The following is a 23652-nucleotide window of genomic DNA, read 5'->3' on the forward strand; positions in this document are numbered from 1 at the left end:
CAGCTGCAAACAGGGTGGCTCTTCCTGGAGGGTCTGACATGAGCCTACCAGCTCCTGATCCCCCTACCTGGGTCAGCCTCAGGTCCCCCAAGCAAAGCCCCTTCCCAGGGAACTGCGTGGTCCAGCTGGCCCGTAAGGATGAGCCCTGGCCTGGAAGTCAGAAGCTGACTCCCACCTGGCTCTGCCCTGAATTGCCAGAGCCCCCTACTCAACGCTCCGAATGTCTTAAAACCCCAGTTTCTTCCACCGCAAAATCAGAAGGTAGAGAAGTTCTAGAAGGACCAGTGAGATTGTTTACATAGTAGTAATGCTACTAAATAATTACTATGTACCCCACCATGCTGGGTGCTGAAGGCATGCTATTTCGTTTGGTTCTACTACTCTGCCCACTTGAAAGATGAGAGAATTGAGGCTAAATTGTCTGGCCAAGGTCCCACCACCACTAACTGGCGGGGTGGGCGAGGGGGAGCTGGAACACGATTCCAGAGCTTGCAGGTCTCAGCACCGCCACTGGTTTACACACCAGACGAATATGAAGGGACTTTTCGCTGGCTGTGTTTCGCAGGATGTCAAGGCTAAACCTGGCAAGACAGGCCCTGGGAGGATGCTTCAGGTCATGAAGAGCAATGCCCTCGGCAGGCTCCTGATTCTGGCACAAGCAGTGTGATGCTTCCCCTGCCCTCCATCGTAGGCTGCCAAGGAGTGGGTTTCAAAGCCGGCCTCTTCATTGACTAAGAGCACAAAATAATGGTTGGCCCACATATGAAGTGACATCAGTCAGCTGAGAGAGTACGGCAACCCCTCTCGGCCCAGCAGGAGGGAAAGAAAAAAACAAAATGAAAACAGGAGGAGGGTGGCTGAGTGAACAGCGGACCTGTCTCCAGGAAGCCGGTAGCGTGCAGGTTCTGGTCTCCTCCATCTCACCTCTACCTTCCACCTTCTTTTGAGCAAAATCGGAAGGAGAAGGAATTTGAGCTTAGAAGAAGGTCGAAGATGATGTTAGTGCCGTGAAACTGGGCTGTGGTGACTGGAATTGGCAAGTCCAGGAAAAGCCAAGAGGCCGAGAGAGAGAGGTCAGAGAAATGGCTTTGTCCTTGTGTGATCTTTGTCGACTTAATGGAAGCTGGACTTGAGACATGCGAGTTCAAGAGGTGGTCGATTGCCTCCGAGGTACTTTGCCTGAATTTAGGGGAAGCTGCCACTGGTGGGACGTTTGTCAAGGTGTTTGAACAGTCTGACTACAGTCAGAGCGTGGATAGCTGTACAGTCAGCATCCTTCTCTTCTCATCGTTTTTATTAAAGACACACACGTACAACTCCTAAGTTAAAAATCAAGAAAACCGAGTTTGAAAAATGATAACTTTATAAGACAAAATAGAGAGAAACCAGTTTCCGGGTGCTTTCCTTTCCACTAAGGCTGGACTCCGGTGGTTCTGGCTCTTCTTCTCAGATGGTTTCGGTGAGAAAACCTTGCCTTTGTGTTTCACCTGCTTGATTGGATGCCACACTCCCCCTCCCCTGAGAGGCGTTTGGGGCTAAGCTCTACAGCCTCATCCAGGGCTCTTTGTGCCCACGGGGCCATGTAGGCAAGGTTTGAAGGTCAGGAGGGAAGACGCCCCCTGAAGCTCTGGCGACGAGACTTCCTGCTCCAGCGCTGATTTTAGAAAATGTGGAGTGTCAGTGGCAAAGCATCCCTCCGGATCTAGTTTTCCGCTTCCCTGCGAGGCAGAAGGAGCAGGTAAGGGACGTACAGGGAAAGCTGGTGTAAAGCCTCTTGATCCAATCAGGTACATCCAGAGAAGATAAACCACCAAAGGGAGATGCTGACAAGGCCCAGATGAGGCTGGGTCAGGAAAACCAGACTTGAGAGGAGCCTGGGTCTTCAAACCCTTACGATGGTATCATTCTTTTAAGGTGTTTTCCTTATTGAAATTCTCAAACATATACCAAAGTGGACAAAATAGTACAAAGAACCCCCTCGTACCCATCTCCCAGTTTCAACAGTTGGCAACACTCTGCCATTCTTGCTTCATCGTTTCCTCCCACATTTCTTTTTCTGGAATATTTAAAAGCAAATTTCAGATACGTTATGTCACCCCGAATACATCAGTATTTATCTCTAACAGATAAGGACTTTGTGTTTTTAACACAACAAGATCACTTCCAACAAAAACTAATAATTCCTTAATGTAAAATAGTTTGTGTTTGGTTTTCTCTCATGGTCTCAGAAATGCCTATTTTTAGTTTGTTCAAATTGGGATCCAAACAAGTCCACGCATTGCATTTGGGTGTATGTTTCAAGTCTTTTCGTTTATAACATGTTCCACTCTCCTGCTGTTTTTCATGTCATTTATTTGTTGAAGAAACTGGGTCATTTGTCCTTTAGAATTAGTCACATTGGCTGACAGAATCCTCTTCGATGGTTTAACTGTTGTTCAAGGATAAAATCATATGTTAAGATTCAAGACCTGGGTATTCTCAACCCTGGCTGCACATCAGTATCACCTGGGGAGATCTTAAACATTTCAGAATTCCTGGCCTTGCCCCTGGTGATTCTGATTCAGCCAAATCCAGGGTAGAGCCCAGGAGTCTATTTTTTTTAAGCTGCCAAAGCGATTCTGCTGTGCATCCCCCAGTTGAGAACCACTGACCCCGATAGTTGGGCTTTTCTCAAAAGGGCTACTGATTATCCACAAGGAGGAGAGGAAACAGGGGGAGAAGGGGGAGGAGAAGGAGGAGGGGGAGAAGGGGGAGGGGGAGAAAGAGGAGGAAGAGGAGTTGTTGACAAATACTTATTGAGCCCCAAGCACTAACTTAGATTGGGATGGTGTTGAGAGAGAAATAAAAGACATTCAACTTACTGGTTTAAAAGTTTAGACCAGGGAACCAACTCTGACTAAAAATGCAACAGACTTCAAGTCTGAGACCTAGCTCATGTTTTAACTCCCTCTCCCAATAGCCTGTACACCCAAAGACCCATTTACAAAGATGCTCTTTCATTCATCCATTTATTCAGTGAATATTTATTGAGTGCCTGCTGTGTACCAGACACAGTTTTAGGCACGGCAAGAACAGAGCAGGAAATGTTTTTCTTTAAAGAAGTTCTAGTGGGAGCAGACAGAACAATAAACAAATGAACAATCTAACAAATGACTAAATAGGATAAAGTCAGGCAGTAATAAATGCTATGAAAAGTGTTTAATGCAGCATAATAATGAAGAAAATTTGGAACCCTTTTAAATGCCCCTAAATAGGAAATAATTTTAAATATATAAATATAAATATATATATATATATCCATACTATGGACTATTATATAGCATTTAAATAGGATGAGATAGGTCTGTGTGTACTGACGTGGTAAGTTCTCCAAGACATAAATTTGCTAAGTAAAAACAGAACCAAAAAACCCACAAAACACAAAACCTTGCAATTCAGTATGTGGAATTTAATCCCATTTCTTTAAAAAAGAAAAGTACCAAATTATATAGATGTACGTGTATATATGGAAATGAAAAGGTTTAGAAGATAATGTGGTCAATTCTAGGCAGGGGATTAGGATTTGAAGGGAGAGTCAGAGAGAATTTTTGCTTTTTCTGTATGGTTTGAATTTTTTTTACGATGAGAATGTTTTTATAAATGCCTCACATATTCAAAGGAACAAAATAACTGTTACAGAACATAGAAGATGGAAAGCTTCCCAATTCAATTTATAGAACTAGCATAACCCTGATATTAGAACCTGACAATGTTAGCACAAATAAAGAGGACTGGAGATCAGTGTCACTTATGAATATGGATGGAAAATTCCTATGTAGAACATTAGCAAATAGAATCCAGCAGTATATAAAAAACCATGGCTCAGCAGGGTTTATTCCAGAATCACAAGGATGGATGAATATCAGGAAGTCTATAATATAATTTATCAAGACAATCAGTACTGCCCTTGGACCTGAGCAGCAGGGCCACCTACCTTGGCCCCCCTCCAGCCCTGCTTCTCCCAAAGGGTAAAGGATTCCTCTGGGCCAGGAAGACTTGGCCTGTGTTCCTTCTTCCTAATTGACCACACTGTCAGTACCAGGACTCCAAAACTGCCTGCCCAAATGGCCCCAAGTCCACTTCCAGGGCCTACACTGACCTCTCCCCAGGTTCCAGCCCATCAAGGGTGGATCTTGCCACCAGAATAGGACACACCCCAAGGCCTCAGGGACGATGGCCAAGGTGAGGCTGTTTGTGTGGTAGGGTAGAGCTCGGCTACCTGGGCTGAGGTGTCCATAGGTGTGCATATGAGGTTCCGGGTATGGGATGGAGCTGGGGGCGGGAAGAAAAGGATGGTGGGCTGCAGCCCGGGGTTGGGGATGGGCAGCCTGTCTCTAAGCTTCCCTATGCTAGCACGATATTCCAAGGAGTGCGAGTATTCTAAATTCAAACCTGGCCTGCCAGGTTGTTATGAAGGTAAATGTCAAGATAGGAAACAAGAATGTATTTTACTTAACAGTTTGACATTTTGGTTTGCAGTTTCTAAATATTTACAAATATAACAGGTCCCACAGTTGTTAAGGGCAACTCGGCAATAATAGAACCCAGGAGAAAGAAGCATGATACCAAACACAGAGAAGACATTGGAAAGATGAATGGAGACGAAGAAGAGACAGAGTAGTGGGAAGATGGAAATGGAGATGTTCTGAAACGCAGTCACTTGGTCCTTAATATGTGCCTTCCTCTGCTAGGTGGTATAAGGAGTGGAGAAGAGATCGCGTGGATTTTGAAACTTGGAGGGGATGAGAGTGGTGGCTGTAATTTAAAAGTTGGGAATAATTTTCTGTCACTAAAGATGGAGTTTTATATGCATCTTTAAGGCCAACTGTTTTTATCATTGTTTGTCCCAGGCCCCAGCAGTGAAAGCAGGAGTCCTAACCATTGGATCCCCCAGGGAACTCCTCCTGATTGTTTTTAAACAAACTGTGAAGTCAACACAACCTGAATGCTTGTGTTAATTGTAATGATTTCCTCATGCCGGTCTCAGTGTCTGCTGTATAAGAGTGTATAAGAATGTGCCACTATTCCAGCTTTTTCTGTGGAGAGGTGGTTTTGTGGTTATTTTTTAAGGGAGGTTTGACTTCTGGAGACGAGAATCCAAGGAAAAAAGCACAAGAGAAGGCACTCCAGGTTTTCTAAATTTCTATCTTTAACTTTGCCCCCTACCCCAGAATGACATTTTTCTTTTTAAATAGCTTTGTTAAGGCATAATTTACATATAAAATTCAGCTATTTTAAAGGTACAGTTAGACAAGTTCTAGTAAATTTATACAGTTGTACAACCAGAATCCAGTTTTAGAATATTTCCATCACCCCGAAGATTTCCTTTGTGCCTCTTTGCAGTCCATCCTTGCTTCTGCCCCCAGTGCCAGGTAACCACTGATCTGCTTTCTGTCTCTATAGTTTTGTCTTTTCTGGAAATTTCATATAGATATAATTATACAAAATTTAGTCTTTTGTAGTCTGGCTTCTTTGAGTTAGCCTAATATTTTTGAGATTCATCCATGTTTTAGAGTATATCAGTAAGTCACACTGATATTGTATTCTTACTACTACTGAATAGTATTCCACTGCGTTGATATATCACGCTTTGTTTATCCGTCCATCAGTTGATGGACGCATGGGTTGTTTCCAGTTTGGGGCTATTATGAAACATGTTGCTGTGAACATTTGGTACGAGTCTTTGTGTGGACAAAGACTTTGATGTTTTAATTTCTCTTGAGTATATACCTAAGGATAGAATTGCTGAGTCCTATGCTAAGTTTATGTTAAAAATTTTCAGAATCAGCCAAACTGTTTTCTAAGGTGGCTGCTTTATGTAAATTCCCACCAGCAGTGACCGAGGTTTCCAGTTTCTTCACATCCTTGCCAGCACTTAGTATTGTCAGTCTATTTGATGATAGCCATTTTAGTGGGATATTTCATTCTTGTTTTAATTTGTATTTTCCTAATGTCTGATGATGTTGATTGAGCATGCTTTCATGTGCTTATTTGCCAGCCAAATATCTGCTTCGGGGAATTGTCTATTTAAATCTTCTGCTGATTTTTAAAACTGGGTTATTTATCTTCTTATTAAGAATGCTCTGTTAAAAACATCAGTTGAGGGACTTCCCTGGTGGCGCAGTGGTTAAGAATCCGCCTGCCAATGCAGGCGACAGGGGTTCAAGCCCTGGTCCAGGAAGGTCCCACATGACGCAGAGCAGCTAAGCCCGTGCGCCACAACTACTGAGCCTGCACTGTAGAGCCCGCGAGCCACAACTGCTGAAGCCTGCATGCCACAGCTACTGAAGCCCATGTGCCTAGAGCCCGTGCTCTGCAGCAAAAGAAGCCACCGCAATGAGAAGCCCACGCACCGCAACAAAGAGTAGCCCCCGCTTGCCACAACCAGAGAAAAGCCCGCGTGCAGCAACGAAGACCCAACGCAGCCAAAAATAAATAAATAAATAAATAAATAAATAAATAAATTTATTTTAAAAAGTCAGGTGACTCAGATTACCGTCTTTGCTGAACACTTTTCAGTGATTACACATTTACCTCCCCCACCACCACTTCTTCTTCTCCAGGTTAATTCCCACTCATCATCCTCCCTCAGCTCACATGTCTCTTCTTTAAACTAGTGTCAGGAACCTCCAGTATGATATGCTTTGTCATGGCCTCCTGGATGTCTACTTCCTAGCACTTGCTACCATTGTAATTAAATACTTAAATGTGTAATTTAAATCTTTGTCTCCCATGTCCTTCAACAGGGCGTGGGCACCATCTTTTTGTCCCCCTGCATCCTCAGTGTTGAGCCAGTGCCGGGCACACAGTGGGCATCTCAAACACATTTGTTAAATAAGTGAACAAAAAAGGTCCTGCTTCCTTAAGGAGCGAGGTCTCTGAAAGGCCAAGTTCATTCCAAGCCAAGGGCTGACAGCAGTGTGAACTCCCAGGGGACTCAGGAGGCCTTAGTGGAGCCCGGTATGGTCAGGGCCACAGAGAGGAACTGTGCACTGAAAAAGTAACAGGCTGAGGGCAGGGACCGGGGGAGTTTGGGATTAACTTACACACACTCCTATACATAAAATAGATCACCAACAAGGACCTACTGTATAGCACAGGGAGCTATACTCAATGTTTTGTAATAACCTATAAGGGAAAAGAATCGGAAAAAGAATACCACCACCACTACCGCCCCCCACCAAAAACAAGTAACAGGCTGTGTCTGAAGAGGACTTGTAAAAGGCCAAGTTTAAAGAGCCTGTCCTACGGATGGGCCTCCACCTGGAGAGAATTTGTGCTCCCAGAATTCCTTCCTGGGGAACAATAATTTAGCTCTTGAATTGAGAGATGAGGAATGACAGTGGATGTGATAAGGAAAAAGCTCTGCTGTAGAAGAAGCTATGGGGAAAGGCCTCTGTGACTCCATGTTGAAAGGAGAAAGTCCCTCTTTCCGCCCCAGGTGGTTTTTTTTAAAAAGGGAACTTTATTTTTATTTATTTATTTATCTATTTATTTATTTATTATTATTATTTTGGGGCTGCGTTGGGTCTTTGTTGCTGCGCACAGGGTTTCTCTAGTTGCGGCGAGCGGGGGCTACTCTTCATTGCGGCGTGTGGGCTTCTCATTGCCGTGGATTTTCTTGCTGCAGAGCACGGGCTCTAGGCACACGGGCTTCAGTAGTTGTGGCACGAGGGCTCAGTAGTTGTGGCTCGCGGGCTCTAGAGCGCAGGCTCAGTAGTTGGGGCGCACAGGCTTATTAGTTGCTCCGCGGCATGTGGGATCTTCCCGGACCAGGGCTCAAACCCGTGTCCCCTGCACTGGTAGGCGGATTCTTAACCACCGCACCACCAGGGAAGCCCCCAGGTTTGAGTATAAAACATTAACTGGAGACCAGTATTTCCAGGAGACACAACAGTTCCCCTCCCCCACCCCCATGGTGCCTGGCCTCTGCTTGAAATTTTGTCTCAGCCTTTTTCTCTTCCTCACAGTCCTCCTGTCTCTCTTTAGTTCTCTGTCTTTACTTAGAATGGAAATGTATTCATTGGTGATTGTATTTGTTCAAAGTAAACCAATGTTAATCAAGCTTTGGATGCATTGAACATTTTGAAGCATCACTCTCAAAGAAAATCTAAATGTCCCCAAATGAGGTTCTGACATATTATGTTTCCCACGGGTGGGTGGCTTGGATGGGTGAGCTATTTGAGCAAGAATCATTTTATTTCTGCAAAGCTGTGTGACTTCTGTTTTTCATTTTTACCTTTTGTAATTCCCTTTTTTGTTTTTTTAAAATTTATTTTTCTTTTTATAAATTTATTTTATTTATTTATTTATTTAGGCTGCGTTGGGTCTTTGTTGCTGCGCTCAGGCTTTCTCTAGTTGCGGAGAGCGGGGGCTACTCTTCTTTGCATTGCACAGGCTTCTCACTGCGGTGGCTTCTCTTGTTGAGGAGCACAGGCTCTAGGCGTGCGGGCTTCAGTAGTTGTGGCTCATGGGCTCTAGAGTGCAGGCTCAGTAGTTGTGGCGCACGGGCTTCGTTGCTCCGCGGCATGTGGGATCTTCCTGGACCAGGGCTCGAACCCGTGTCCCCTGCACTGGCAGGCGGATTCTTAACCACTGTGCCACCGGGGAAGTCCCTCTTTTTTGTTTTTTAATTGAAGTGTACTTGATTTACAATGTTGTGTTAATTACTGCTGTACAGCACAGTGATTCAGTTATACATACATATGCGTTCTTTTTTTACGTATTCTTTTCCATTATGGTTTATCATAAGATATTGAATATGGTTCCCTGTGCTATACAGTAGGACCTTGTTGTTTATCCATTCTCTATATAAAAGCTTACGTCTGCTAACCCCAACCCCCACCCCGTTCCACCCCCCACCAACCCCCTCCCCCTTAAAGCCGTATCACTTTTGATGAGAGAAGAGAGAAAGAGGACGAAGAATGCAAGTTGCTGTCCTGGTAAGGTGAGCCATGAGAACGGGGGCTCCGCACCCCCAGACTGGGCATCCCCAAGAGCTATGGGGATGAGGGGCAAGGTACCCAGAGCAGGGTCTGGAGCCCTGGCAAGGTTTCAAGACCCTCTAGCAAATTGTGATTCAGAGATCCCTGTATTATAGAGTTCCTCTTAAGTTGTGGCCATTGGATTATTCATTCTTATATATACATTAGAAAGAAAATCTCTAAAGAATACATCAGGCTACATGGTTACCTATTATTGGGGGGGGGTAGCCAGATGGGGGTCAGGGATTCGAGGCAAAATTTTTACTAGGTAATTTAAAACAATTTTTAAATTTTGAAACAATCTCAAATTTATGCAAAAGCTGCAAGTATGGTAAAAATACCTTCCCCCCCCTCCCCCGAACCATTTGAGAGTCAGTTGCTGATAGGATGCCTGATCACCCCTGAGTACTTTAGTGTGGATTTCCTGCAAGAAGGACCTCCTCTGACATAACCACAATATAATCAACAAAATCAGGAAATTAACATTGATACATTTCCACCATTCAGGTGTCCCAATAATGTCCTTTATAGAAACAAAAGGATCCAATTCATAATCATGTGTTGCCTTTAGTTGTCATGTCTCTTTCAGTCTCTTCATTCTGGAATAGTTTCTTAGTATTTCCCCAGCCCTCATGATCATATAGATTATAGGCCAGTAATCTTTTAGTTGATTTACAATGTTGTGTTAGTTTCTGGTGTACAAAAAAGTGATTCAGTTATATATATATATATATATGTCCTTTTTCATATTCTTTTCCATTGTAGGTTATTACAAGATATTGAATATAGTTCCCTGTGCTATATACACTTGGACCTTGTTTATTTTTTATATAGTAGTTTGCTTTTGCTAATCCCAAACTCTTAATTTATCCCTCCACCCCCTCCTTCCCCTTTGGTAACCATAATTTTGTTTTCTATGTCTGAGAATATGGTTCTCTTTTGTAAATAGGGTCATTTGTATCATATTTTAGATTCCACATGTAAGTGATACCATATGATGTTTGTCTTTCTCTGACTTACTTCGCTTAGTATGATAATCTCTGGGTCGATCTATGTTGCTGCAAATGGCATTATTTCATTCTTTTTTTTAAAAATATTTAGTTGTTTATTTGGTTGCATTGGGTGTTAGTTGCAGCAGGCGGGCTCCTTAGTTGTGGCATGTGAACTCTTAGTTGCGGCACATGGGATCTAGTTCCCTGACCAGGGGTCGAACCTGGGCCCCCTGCATTCGGAGTACGGAGTGTTACCCACTGCGCCACCAGGGAAGTCCCTTCATTCTTTTTTATGGCTGAGTAGTTCCATTGTGTGTGTGTGCATGTACATATATACATATATATATATACATATATGCCACATCTTCTTTTCCATTCATTTGTCGATGAACATTTAGGTTGCTTACATGTCTTGGCTTTATTGTGAATAGTGCTACCATGAACACTGGAGTGCATGTATCTTTTCGAATTAGAGTTTTCTCCGGATAAATGCCCAGGAGTGGGATTGCTGAATCATATGGTAGCTCTATTTTTAGTTTTTTAAGGAACCTTCATATATTCTCCATAGTGGCTGCACCAATTTACGTTCCCACCAACAGTGGAGGAGGGTTCCCTTTTCTCCACACCCTCTCCAGCATTTATTATGTGTAGACTTTTCAATGATGCAGGCCTGTAATCTTATAGAATGTCTTTCAATTTAGGTTTGTCTGATGTTTCCTTTTTTCTTTTTTTCACTGGAGTATAATCGCTTTACAATGCTGTGTCAGTTTCTGCTGCACAGCGGCGAAGTGAATCAGCCATATGCATACGCACATCCCCTCCCTCTTGGACCTCCCTCCCTCCGTCTGACGTCTCCTTGATTAAATTCAGGTTATGAATCTTGGACAGGAATATCACAGAAGTGATGTATAATCTTCTCATTGCTGTCTATCCGGTGGCACATGATTTCGATTTGTCCCCTTACTGATGACATTAACTTTGATCACTTTTTTAAGGTGGTGTCTGCCAGGATTCTCCACTGTAAAGTTACTCTTTTCCCCTTTGTAATGAATGAGGATTTTGTACTTTAGGACTATGTAAATACCCTGTGCTGTCTCAAATTTTGCATTTACTCATTTTTTAATTTATAGACTCATAATTTCCTATTTTATTACTATTTCCCTTCTTTACTTTTTTTCGGAACCATGTGAATGGATTACCTATCTTAAAAACTAATTTTTAAAATGAAAGGACCTGAAGTCCAAAACCTCCGCTGATCATGAGCCTTCACTGATTCACCATTATCCTTTGGCCAAGCTTAGGGCATGTACCACCCAAGGTGCCTGGGGGTGTGTATGGTGGGGACAGAGGGGGTGTTATCAACCCCAGGGGAACTCAGGACTGAGTGAGGAGAGAGATTTCTCCACATGGAGATGGGTGGCCGTTACCAAAAGCAGGGAGAATGGAAACTAGGCGGCGAAGACACTAGTGGATACAAAAACAACAAAACACGAAAAAGAAACTATGACGAGAGGGCCTTGGGAGTCTTGTGCTGGGAAATAGGGGATGTGTTGGTATGGAAATGGCTACCAGCAAGTAACAAAACAAGCCCCAGGGCCAGAGGGTGATCCCAGGGCAGGAGGGCCCTGCTCGCTGGCGTTCCGAGTTGGAAGCCAGGCCACTTTCCGTGGACTTGGGACCCAAGTGGGGAGAGTTGGCAGCACCTGGCTGAGGGAGCTATTCAGAGGCAGAGGATTGGCTCCTAGGAAGGCCTGAGCGCGTCTCCAAAAACATAATGCGTCTTGGTGGGAGAGTTTAGATGAAAGAACGGCCCTGGGAATTTGCTAGTCGTTCTTCCTAGAGGTGGCCTTGAGCCCAGCATTTGAACTTTGGCAGCGTTGCTGGGATGGAGAAAGTTGTTGGCAGCCGTTGAACTCTTTGTAGACTCTTGTTTTTCAAACACAGGAAGGATCTGCCACATTACATGAATTACGCTTAATGCCATTCACTCTATGCCTCTCAGCCAGGCTTTTCTCTCTCCACTTCTCAGCCACAGACCCATGGAGTCTGCTTATCATTCCTGCGTTCACGGGATATTTTAAGAAACGGTTTGTACGCTGCCAGTTGTCCCTGGCCTGACCAGAGCACACCTCCGCAGACAGACTCGTTCTTCAGATTTCTAACAAAGCAAATATGTTGATTTTGGCATACGTTAGCCCCAACTTATCAGACTAGATTGCTCGATTGGCTAGGAAAAAATATCTAGGGAAAACACATTTTATGATTTTAATTGTTATTATAGGCGCTCTCAAAAAAATAAATCTGTGACCTGCCATATATTTCAGTGAAAGAACTCACATCTGGTTCTGATTAACGCTGGAGTCTGTTGGCTGACTTAGCACGGGAGTCTTTTCTGGAAGTCAGCTCTGTGTCTCAGGGATTTTTGTTTTCACCCAGAGAGACACAGTGGAGACCTTGTTCCAGCACAAAGGCATCAACTGTGAGTGTGACCCTTCGCAAACATGGCGACGCTCATCAAAGACCTCAGAGTCCCTCCTGGAGGTCTGACACAGACAAGGCTGAAGGCAAGGGCGGATGGATGGAGAGAGAGAGTTCCAGGCTAGCTCAACAGACTATGCTTTAGGCGTTGCCATTTTAACCCCCAGTCACAAGGAGGACCCATAGAAGCTTTGAGAAAGGCATTGTCAACCCTCACCCTCTCTCTGGGAAAGAGGAAAGAAGAAATAATAAACACTATGCTACATTCACTTGTGTGATGAACAAGATGGTAAAATCTGTAACAGACATCCTGGGATAGCCCACTTTCTTCTCTCAAGATATAAGAGCTAAAAAAAAAAAAAAAAAAAAAAGATATAAGAGCTATAATAAACACACATCTCGGACTTCCCTGGTGGCGCAGTGGTTAAGAATCAGCCTGCCAGGGCAGGGGACACGGGTTCGAGCCTTGGTCCGGGAAGATCCCACGTGCCACGCAGCAGCTAAGCCTGTGCGCCACAACTACTGAGCCTGTGCTCTAGAGCCCGCAAGCCACAACTACTGAGCCCACGTGCCGCAACTACTGAAGCCTGCGAGCCTAGAGCCCGTGCTCTGCAACAAGAGGAGCCACCACAATGAGAAGCCCGCGCACCGCAACAAAGAGTGGCCCCCCTCTCGCCGCAACTAGAGAAAGCCTGTGGGCAGCAACAAAGACTCAACACAGCCACAAACAAAACAAAACAAAACAAAAAACCACACATCTCACTTTCTTTATGGGCAAGATGGCAGGATGAATGGTAAAAATGTGAAATGAAGCCAACACAGCCAATAGCTGCACTTGGTCCATAGAAGTCAAGGAGTCCACTAAGCATTGTCCAGGCTGAAATGCCTTTGACCTGAAGCCTCATGTTTTTTTTTTTTTTTTTTTTTTTGACCTGGCCGTGTGGCTTGCAGGATCTTAGTTCCTGACCAGGGATTAAACGCGTGCCCTCAGCAATGAAAGCGCAGAGTCCTAACCACTGGACCGCCAGGGAATTCCCTGAACTCTCATGATTTTAAAATCCGCTGGCAATAGCTGATTCTGGCTAATGGGGAGTCACAGCTCCTCCTGCATCCTTCTCTGTGGATAGGAAGAACAAGATAGCTTCAACCTCTAGTTCCTCCCTCTTAACTCACATTCTCTCTGTGGACGATGGGAACCATGTGGAAAAATAGCATCCTGCCCTGCTCCTGGGATGTGAGTGGGTCTCGTTTGGGGTGACCTCCCCTTACTCTCCATCTACATGGCCCTTCCTCCCCAGTCACACCCTACACACCCCAAGAACTCTTTGCCTAACTGCATGTGCATTGCCTCTCAAAGGAAACAGAGAGACCAGTTGTTCCCAGTTACACCAAGGAACAGAGAGAGTAAATGATAGCCTTGAACAAACCTGACTTAATAGGGGCAGGACAGTTTCTTTCCTGAGTGCATACCTGTAATAGACTTTATCCTTCAAAAAGCCTTTGATGAGTTCCCCACATACAGCTCCACGAGTCACTGGATGACTGGTCGCTTTTGTCACAAGTAGGGAGTTACCTTAGGGGCAGGGATAAATGGGTTCTTCTCTTCATGGAAATGTATGAATACTAATTTTTTTAAAATCAAACAAATTATTTTTTTTAATTTATTTATTTTGGCTGCGCTGGGTCTTAGTTGCAGCACACGGGATCTTTAGTTGCAGCACACGGGATCTTTAGTTGCAACATGCGAACTCTTAGTTGCAGCATGCTTGCGGGATCTAGTTCCCCAACCAGGGATCGAACCCGGGCCCCCTGCATTGGGAGCGCGCAGTCTTACCCACTGGACCACCAGGGAAGTCCCTGAATACTAATTTTTAAAATAGCCAACAGTTATTAAGCACCTACTATGTGCCAGGTGTTGCCCTAAGCACATCCCAACTATTAACTCACATCATCCTCACCACAACCTTCTAAGGGAGGTACCGTGACAATACCAATTTTACAGGCAAGGAAACAGTTACAGAGAGATTAAGGGCCTTGATTGAGGCAGCTCAGCTGGCTCTAGAACAATCATCGGTGACATTATAATAATTCATTTAGATTTTACAGTAAAATCTCATTGTAATATTTGTGAATGACACAAAACACTTAAGCATATTGAAAATTCAATGAGAGTAAATTGCAGAAAGATCCTTTTAGTTTTAGCTCTGTCTGCCCGCAGTCTCCTGACAATTCTAACCCTGCGTCATCCTGCAGCAATGTCCCTTCCTTTCCAAGCCCCAGTCACCACCCTTATTCAGGCCTTTACTCTGTCTGCCTTGAACTTTATAATGGCCTCTTAACTAGTCTCCTGGCTTTCTGTTGCTTCCCGGCTCCAATGCAGTTATTGCATCACTGCCAGATTAAATGAACACAGTACAGCTCTGTCTCAGCCCAAGCCAGCTCCAAGCCCACCCATATCTGTGTTCAAAGCCGTCCACGGCATGCCATGGCCAGCTTTGCCAGCGTTGCCGGAGTTATGCTATTTGACTCAAGACGTTTTTGCTAAGTAGCAACCTTGAGCCAAAGTACTGTGTAGGTTATGGGAAGTTGGAAGGTCATAGCCCTTGTCCTCAAATTGTTTTTCGTGGTGAGAAGACAGACTTGTAAACAAATGCAAAATCATAAGTTAATTGTTCCAAGGTAGGAGTGTACGAAGTACAGCAGGAGAAGTACCCACATCTGCCCGGGGGCATCAGGCATCTGTGAGCTGAGAGAAAAAGCCAAAGGCCCAAGTGGACCACAGGCGAGAGTTCCAGGAGGAGGACACAGGGCACAGGGACACCGTGGAAGGACAAGCAGCTGAGTCCAGTGGTAATGCAGAGTTTGACGGGAAGTCGAAGAAGTTGAGAAAACAGGGGGCCAGATAAAGGCCTTTCATGAGTTGAGTTAGTGTACGGATATAAGTCCAACTCCAAACTACAAAATGACCTTAAAGCTTGTCTGGAAAAAATAAGTGTGAGAATTGCCAGGATTTTTTTTTTAAAGAAGAATAGTGAGGAAAGACAAAAATATTACTGTACTAAATATTAAAATATAAGATCACAATGGTCGGAACTGTGTGGTCCTGGTGGGAATTAGAAAGATAAGGAATACAATAGGAAATACGGAAATGGATCCAGGTGTATATTACAAGTCTTATAAAATATTTTATTCCATTTTTTTATTTTTTAGTTTTATTTTTTGGCCATGTCATGCGGCACGTGGGATCTTAGTTCCCCGACCAGGGATCCAACCCGCACCCCCTGCACAGGAAGCGCACAGTCTTAACCACTGGGCTGCCAGGGAAGTCCCTAGACTTATAAATATTTTAAATGTGACATCTCAAATCAGACTCAAAACAGTGGATTATCCAAAAGATGTTTTTGGAACAACTACCTGAAGTATTTTGAAAAAAAAGTTGGGTTCCCTACCCTTCCGCATCATTCACAAAATGAATTCTAGATCAGTGCTGTCCAATAGAATTTTCTTTGATGATGGAAATATTCTAGATCTGTGCCATTCATTATGGTAGCCACTGGCCACATGTGGTTATCGAGCACTTGAAGCGGGGCTAGTGCATTGAGAAACTGAATTTTTTATTTTAATTGATTGAAATGTAAATAGCCATTTGTGGCTGGTGGCTACCAAATTGAACAGCACTGTTCTAGAGGGGCTAAATGTATAAATATAGGAAAAAGAAACAAAGGACACCAATAGGAAAATCACAAAGAAGAAATACAAATGTCCAATAAATATGAATAAAACCTTCAACCTCACCTATAATCACAGATTCACCAATCAGGACAACTATGAGAAAATTCATCAATCTGACAATGCCTTAAAAAATGTTGCTTTATAAAAACTTTTACAGGAAAACATAGGAAAAACACTCTTTGACATAAACCACAGCAAGATCTGTTTTGACCTATCTCCTAGAGTAACAGAAATAAAAACAAAAATAAACAAATGGGACTTAATTAAACTTAAAAGCGTCTGCACAGCAAAGGAAACCATAAACAAGACAAAAAGACAACCCTCAGAATGGGAGGAGATATTTGCAAATGAAACAACAGACAAAGGATTAATCTCCAAAATATACAAACAGCTCATGGAGCTCAATATCAAAAAAACAAACAGTCCAGTTAAAAAATGGGTGGAAGACCTAAATAGACATTTCACCAAGGAAGACATACAGATGGCCAAGAGGCACATGTAAAGATGCTCAACATCACTAATTATTAGAGAAATGCAAATCAGAACTACAATGAGGTACCACCTCATTGGTCAGAATGGCCATTATCAAAAAAGCTAGAAACAGTAAATGCTGGAAGGGGTGTGGTGAAAAGGGAACCCTCCTACACTGTTGGTGGGAATGTAAATTGATACAACCACTATGGAAAACTGTATGGAAGTTCCTTAAAAAACTAAAAATAGAACTACCATATGACCCAGCAATCCCACTACCGGGCATATACCCTGAGAAAACCATAATTCAAAAAGAGACATGCACCACAATGTTCACTGCAGCACTATTTACAATAGCCAGGACATGGAAGCAACCTAAATGTCTATCAACAGATGAATGGATAAAGATGTGGCACATATATACAATGGAATATTAGCCATAAAAAGAAACGAAATTGAGTTATTTGTAGTGAGGCGGATGGACCTAGAGTCTGTCATACAGAGTGAAGTCAGAAAGACAAAAAAAATATCGTATGCTAACGCATATATATGGAATCTTAAAAAAAAAAAAATGGTACTGATGAACCTAGTTGCAGGGCAGGAATAAAGATGTAGGCATAGAGAACGGACTTGATGACATGGGGTGGGAGGGCGAAGCTGGGGCGAAGTGAGAGTAGCATCGACATATATACACTACCAGATGTAAAATAGTTGGCTGGTGGGAAGCAACAACATAGCACAGGGAGATCGGCTCAGTGATTTGCGATGACCTAGAGGGGTGGGATAGGGAGGGTGGGAGGGAGGCTCAAGAGGGAGGGGATACGGGGACACGTGTATGCATATGGCTGATTCGCTTTGTTGTGCAACAGAAATGAACATGGTATTGTGAAGCAATTATACTCCAATAAAGATCTATTAAAAAAAAATGTTGCTATAGACATTGTTCAGGAAGGGGCAGGGAAGTAGGCATTTTCCTACATCGTGTGAGGAGGTGTAAATTGATGCAACCTTTTTGGAAAGCAATTTAGCAAAATATATCAAATTACACATTCTTGAGGCAAATTTCAGGTATTCTTATATCTCCCATGTTTATTTTACATGAAAACCCACCAATTAAGACCCCTCCCCCTCGCAGTCATTATTATTATTACTTTTGTTTGTGTGTGGAGTACATTTTTATTTAATTGAATCAATTATTTCTGGATGGCCGTTGTTTGCTCTATGATGGCGGCAGTCCAGGTCCCATGTTGGTGTACTTGGTGGCATCCCTTGGGGCAAAGGGGAGCCGGGGAGAGGAGAGCTCAGGAAATGTTCATCACTGCCATTCACTGAGCATTCAGCTCTGTGCCAACCACTTGGCCCCCAGCCTCTCACCACAACCTGGTGAAGTAGATACTATCATCCCCATTTTACAGATGGGGAAATAGCTCCAGAGGGGTTCAGCGTTCCCATCCCGCAGATGGAAAGCCAGGGTTTGGAGCCGGGTCTGTGACTCCGGTGGCTGGCAAGGACTCCAGGACCACATGCGACATTGAGGCCCTCTTGGGGCGAGGCCGTGGTGGGTAAGACCCCCCCCCACCCCCGCACACAGAGAAGCTACAACCCTGGGCCCTCCAGATGGGGAGCGGGGACCTCACCAGCGAAGCCAGGCAGACATCTCTACCCCACTACCCCGGAGACACAACATCCCTGGTGATCTATCCATCTCTTAGCTCCCCCACGCTCCTGGGACCTGAAGTAAGAAAATTGGTGTATATGTGGGTGAGGAGTTGCTGGGTTTTAACTCGTTTTGAAAAGACTCTAACTTGCGGAGGCTGGGATGGGATAGAGCTCTCAGAAAAGGAATTTGGGGAATGGAGTGTCCTCAGATTTTTCCATCTGCTCTGACAAGGCCCTGCCAGTGATGCCAGAATGCTGTGTGTGTGCCCAGCCTCGTTGCAGCTCATCCATCTCCCGCGACGGGCTGGGGCGGCAGGTTCTGCAGCTGCGGTGGGGAGGGGGGGGAGGGGCATGGGATTGGGGGGGGGGATGGCGGTTCCCGGGGAGGGAGAGCCCGGAGGCTGCCAGCTCCCTCTTGCAGCATAGTTAAAGCCTGAGATAGTTGTGTGCTCACAAGGAAGTGGGGTGGGGAAGCAGAGCCAGACTCCATTTGGTCTCCATCACTGCTCAGAAAGCAACTTGGGTCAAGGCTGCAGTCAGAGCTGGGTCTGTAGCAGGGAGCTGGCGGCGGGGAAATTTTCCGGGTGGCTAGACCTGCCCAAAAGAACAGGAGAAGGGTGGTCTCCACAGGGCAGGGAGGGATGGACTTTAAGGTTTGCAGGGATGATCCATTTTTATTTAAAAACTGACCGACCTGCATCTTTCCCGGAGGAAAGAAGTATTTTGGTTTTGTGTCTGTTTTTAAATGGTTAGAAAACGTAACCGTGTGAACCTGGACGATCACTTCAGCTCTGTTGAGCCTCATCTGCAATATCTGGAACAGGGAACTAAACCAGCGGATGTTCTGTTAAGGTCCCTTTTAGTGCAAAGGTCAAGGATATTCAAACATTCCCAAGTTCTGCCCCAGACCCACTGAGTTAGAATCTCTGGGGAAAGGGGCCTGAGAACCTATATTTTATTTTATATTTACTTGTTTTTTTTAATAGATGAGGATACTGAAGCACACTTTTTCTTTAGTCTTACTGAGATGTAATTAACATACAACACTGTATAAGTTCAAGGTGTACAGCATAATGACTTGACATACATATATACTGTGAAATGATTACCACAATAAGTTTAGTTACCATCCATCACCTTATATAATTACAAAAAAATTTTTTTCCTTTTGCTGAAAACTTTTAGGATCTACTCTTTTAGCAACTTTCAAATATTCCAATACAGTCTTTTTTTTTTTTTTTTTACTATAGTCATAATGTTGTACATTACATCCCCAGGACTTATGTGTCTTTTTCTTGAGGAGGGGGTTCTTTTTTTTTCGGCTGTGCCATGTGACATGCGGGATCTTAGTTCCCCAACCAGGGATCGAACCTGCGCCCCCTGCACTGGGATCGCGGATTCTTAACCACTGGACCGCCAGGGAGGTTCCAGGACTTATGTGTCTTATAACTGGAAGTTTGTACCTTTACCCAATTCCCCCACCCCCACTCCCTTCCTCTGGCAAACCTCAAATCTGATCTCTTTTTTTATGTTTGTTTTGTTTTGTTTGATTCCACACATGAGTGAGATCATACAACATTTGTCTTTCTCTGACTTACTTCATTTGAAGCTGTATTTTAATGGTACCCCAGATGAGTCTTACACCAGGAAAAATCCGGAATTGCTGTAGGGAATGGGACATCTCTAACCACCCCCAGCCCTGTTTTGGAGAAAGGAAGAGAGAAAGGAGATGGAAGCTGGGAGCGCTGGCATTAAGGACTCTGAGATGTCAGGAACTGAGTTCCTGAGTCCTTCTGCCTCCCTTGGTGTCCCCACCTGCCATCCAGCAGCCCTGGAGCTCTGAATTTCTTCCATGAACTTGCCCACACGCTGGCACCCAGGAGAGGCAGCAGGAGATCAGCACAGGGGTTGGGGGACACATTCCAGACCAGGGTTTAGGGACTTGGGGCGGGGGGGGGGGGTCTGGCCCCACTCTGCCACTGATATTGGCAGAGTAGCTTTGTGAGGCCTTGAGCCAGGGCTTGACTTTTCAGAGCCCCAGTTTCTTCATCAGTGGAATGGGGACAATTAATAAGCTCATTGATTGTCAAATAGTCAATAAATATTACTGAGGTCTAACTGTCAGGGTCTATGTTTAGGCTGCCGGCAGCATCCAGTGAGGTATCGATAGAAGAAGTGCTTTGAGCAGAACGAAGCTCTTTATCAGCATTTCCTGAGTGTGCACTAAGGATGTGGGCTATTAATAGCGCTCCGTGAAAATAAAAAGGGTCTGTATTCAGTGGAGGAAGTGCTTGATTAAATCGAATCAAACCGTCTTTGATTTAGGACTTCTCGGAGTCTTTTATTGAATGTGCACTGACTTTCCAGGGCAGAGGCTGTGTGTGAGGGGGGCTGGAAGGGGTAGAATTCAGATCTTGGACTGGTTTGTTTGGTGATACCACTAATTAGTGGAGTATCTCTTTTGTGTGTGTGTGTGTGTGTGTGTGTGTGTGTGTGTGTGTGTGGTGAAATATACATACCACAGACTTATCCCCACCATCCGTCTCTAGAACCTTTCCATCTGTTCTCAAATGGGAACTCTGTACCTATTAAACAGTAACTCCCCATTCCCTCTCCCCCTAGCCCCTGGCAACCACCACCCTACGTTCTGTCTCTATGAATATGACTACTCTAGATACACCATATAGGGACTTCCCTGGTGGTGCAGTGGTTAAGAATCCGCCTGCCAATGCAGGGGACGAGGGTTTGATCCCTGGACCAGGAGGATCCCACATGCCGAGGAGCCACTAAGCACCGTGCGCCACAACTACAGAGCCTGCGAGCCACAGCTACTGAAGCCCACGCGCCTAGAGCCCATGCTCCGCAACAAGAGAAGCCACCGCAATGAGAAGCCCGTGTACGACAACGAAGACCAACGCAGCCAAATAGATAGATAGATAGATAGATAGATAGATAGATACACCATATAAGTGCATTCACACAGTATTTGTCCTTTTGTGACCGGCTTATTTCACTTAACATATTCACTTAGCATTCATCCATGTCGTAGCAGGTGTCAGAATCTCTGTCCTTTTCAAGTTGAATATTACCCTGTTGTATGTATAGACTGTATGTATATGCATTTTGTTTATCCATTCATCTATCTGTGGACACTGGGGTTATTTCCACCTTTTGGCCGTTGTGAATGATGCTGCTGTGAACAGGGGTGTGCAAATATCCGTTTGAGTCCTTGCTTTCAGTTCTGTGGGGTAGATACCCAGATGTGGAATTGCCGGAGCATCTCTTGGACTGGTGTTTTGTGGAAGACACTTTTGAAACATTGCTCTTTATAGGTCTGAGGGAGCACTGTTGAAGTGAGAAAATTCCCGAATTTTCCAGGGATGTTCCTGCCGTGGCTGATGCAGTGGGAAAACATCCTGGGTTAGGAGTTCGAACTCACATTCCTCCCTGATGAGGACCTTTGTGGGCTTTAGATTCTGCAGCGGTTAATTGAGTATGATGAACTGGACGAGCTCTTGAAATCTCAGATTATCTGACCTAACTTGGTCTCCCTCCCATGTGATCTGGCACCAGGATGGGGGGTGGGGGTGGGGTGGGCGGGGGCAGGGCCCGGTCCGGAAAAGAGATGGTGTGCAGCTACGGACAATTAAATGTCTTTGTCCTTCAATCTCAACATTTTAATCTTTTTTAAACCTGTTTCCTTTGGTGGGGGGAAAAGGATATTTAGCTCTTTCCTCACCTTCTTGCTTCAGGGTCTCTATCTCCGAGTTGTCCTTTCCGTCTCTAGAGCTGGTGTCACAGCTGTGGCCTTCCTCTGCTCTTTCAACTCAATCAACCAAACTGCTGGGAGGGAAGAGAGAGCTGCCCGTATTTCCTCTTCACTTTCCTATTGGAAGAGTGGCTTTCCTTTTCTTCTACCATTAGAAACACAAAAGAAAGAGTAGTCACAGAAATTTGTCTGTAGGCTACAAATGATGAACCTCAGAAGCTCCCCTGTCCCATGAGAGAGGAGCAATTTTCCACTTTCTTCTTCAAAAACAGTCTTCCCTCTCCCATTAGGAATCTCTGGCTGCTACTTGAATTTTAAATATAATAGCCAGGTTTATACATTAAGCAAGCTTTGCCTGGTTTGCTTAGCAACGGCTCTAACTTTTATAGCTCGTTCTAAAGGAACTTGCAGATTTCATGGTAATAACATCCATCTCACTGATCCAGAAGGGAAGAAATCTTAACCTTTCAGAATGATGAAAATCTAAAATTAAGCCACAAAGCAAAACAAAACCCTCCAAGCCTCTGGAATAACCTTCACAAAATCCCACACTAAAGACAAGAGCTTTATTTGTGAGAAAAGCCTTTAGACCTGGAAATTCTATTCACTCTTTTTTAGCAGATCCTTCTCACAGGAGTCAAGACCTGAGAGGGAACCGCTACAGACAGACGTGTTAGCAGCAGTGTTAAACCATCTGGTAGCTCGAGGACAAAGGAGACGGAAACCTAAAAAAAGCAGACATGGAACTGTGCTGTGACATTTTTGACAGATTCCAATCAAAATGACTAAAGTCAACAAAGTATTGATTTTTGTAAAGATAAGCTTCAGTTATCTGGAAAACTCATTTGTTTTTGAAGAATTTGGTGCCAGCAGAGCTGCATAATTGAAGTATCACTGTGTTTTGAACCAAAAAAAAAACCTAGCAAGATGTTCAGAGATTTAAAATCTATCCATTGGATGAGTCACTAGTGGTGTGTACAGGGCTGGAGGATTGGGTGAGGTCTCGGCTAAGACCAAACTCCTAGATTTTTTGAAAGTTTGGTGGTTCTTTGTAGGAAAACCCAACACTTTAAATGCACAAGCTGTCCTCTTGTTTAAGTAGAGGCTGGGATTTTGGCCTTGATTTAGAGGAAAACCTTTAATAGGCCTTTGATTCTGTAAAGGTAAAGTAGCCGTGTTACCCTGTTCTGGATGGGGAGGTTTGCTTCTCTGTATGATAATGTAAATGAGTGTCTTCCCGTGGGCGGAGCTGCATCACGGATGTTTCTAAAATTATTGTTTCTTCTGGAAAGATGTGTGATGGGGTCTTGTCCAAGACTAGGAGCAGTTATCAGAAGGTCCAGGAAAGCTGCCTGGAGCCTTATCTTCACTGCAGGCTGACTGAGTCCCCTAAAGGCAGCTAGACGGGCACGGCCTGAGGCCACCTGGACGCTCCCACAGACATTCCCCCAGGCCAGGTTATTCTAGAACAACCATGCAACCTAAGACCTTAGGAAATGTGCTGACTCCAGAGTATTGTTCTGATGTC

At 44.3% G+C, this 23652-nt stretch overlaps 1 non-coding gene across 1 annotated transcript; it reads right to left on the reverse strand.

The window, feature by feature from the left end:
• Positions 1-10215: 10215 nt before the first annotated feature.
• On the reverse strand, positions 10216-10288 carry TRNAR-CCG (transfer RNA arginine (anticodon CCG)). Its single transcript has one exon. It is a non-coding gene; the product is annotated as a tRNA-Arg (tRNA).
• Between the last annotated feature and the right edge of the window lie 13364 nt (positions 10289-23652).

Source organism: Eubalaena glacialis, chromosome 19 (genome assembly GCF_028564815.1).
Source record: "Eubalaena glacialis isolate mEubGla1 chromosome 19, mEubGla1.1.hap2.+ XY, whole genome shotgun sequence".
Lineage (NCBI taxonomy): Eukaryota > Metazoa > Chordata > Mammalia > Artiodactyla > Balaenidae > Eubalaena > Eubalaena glacialis.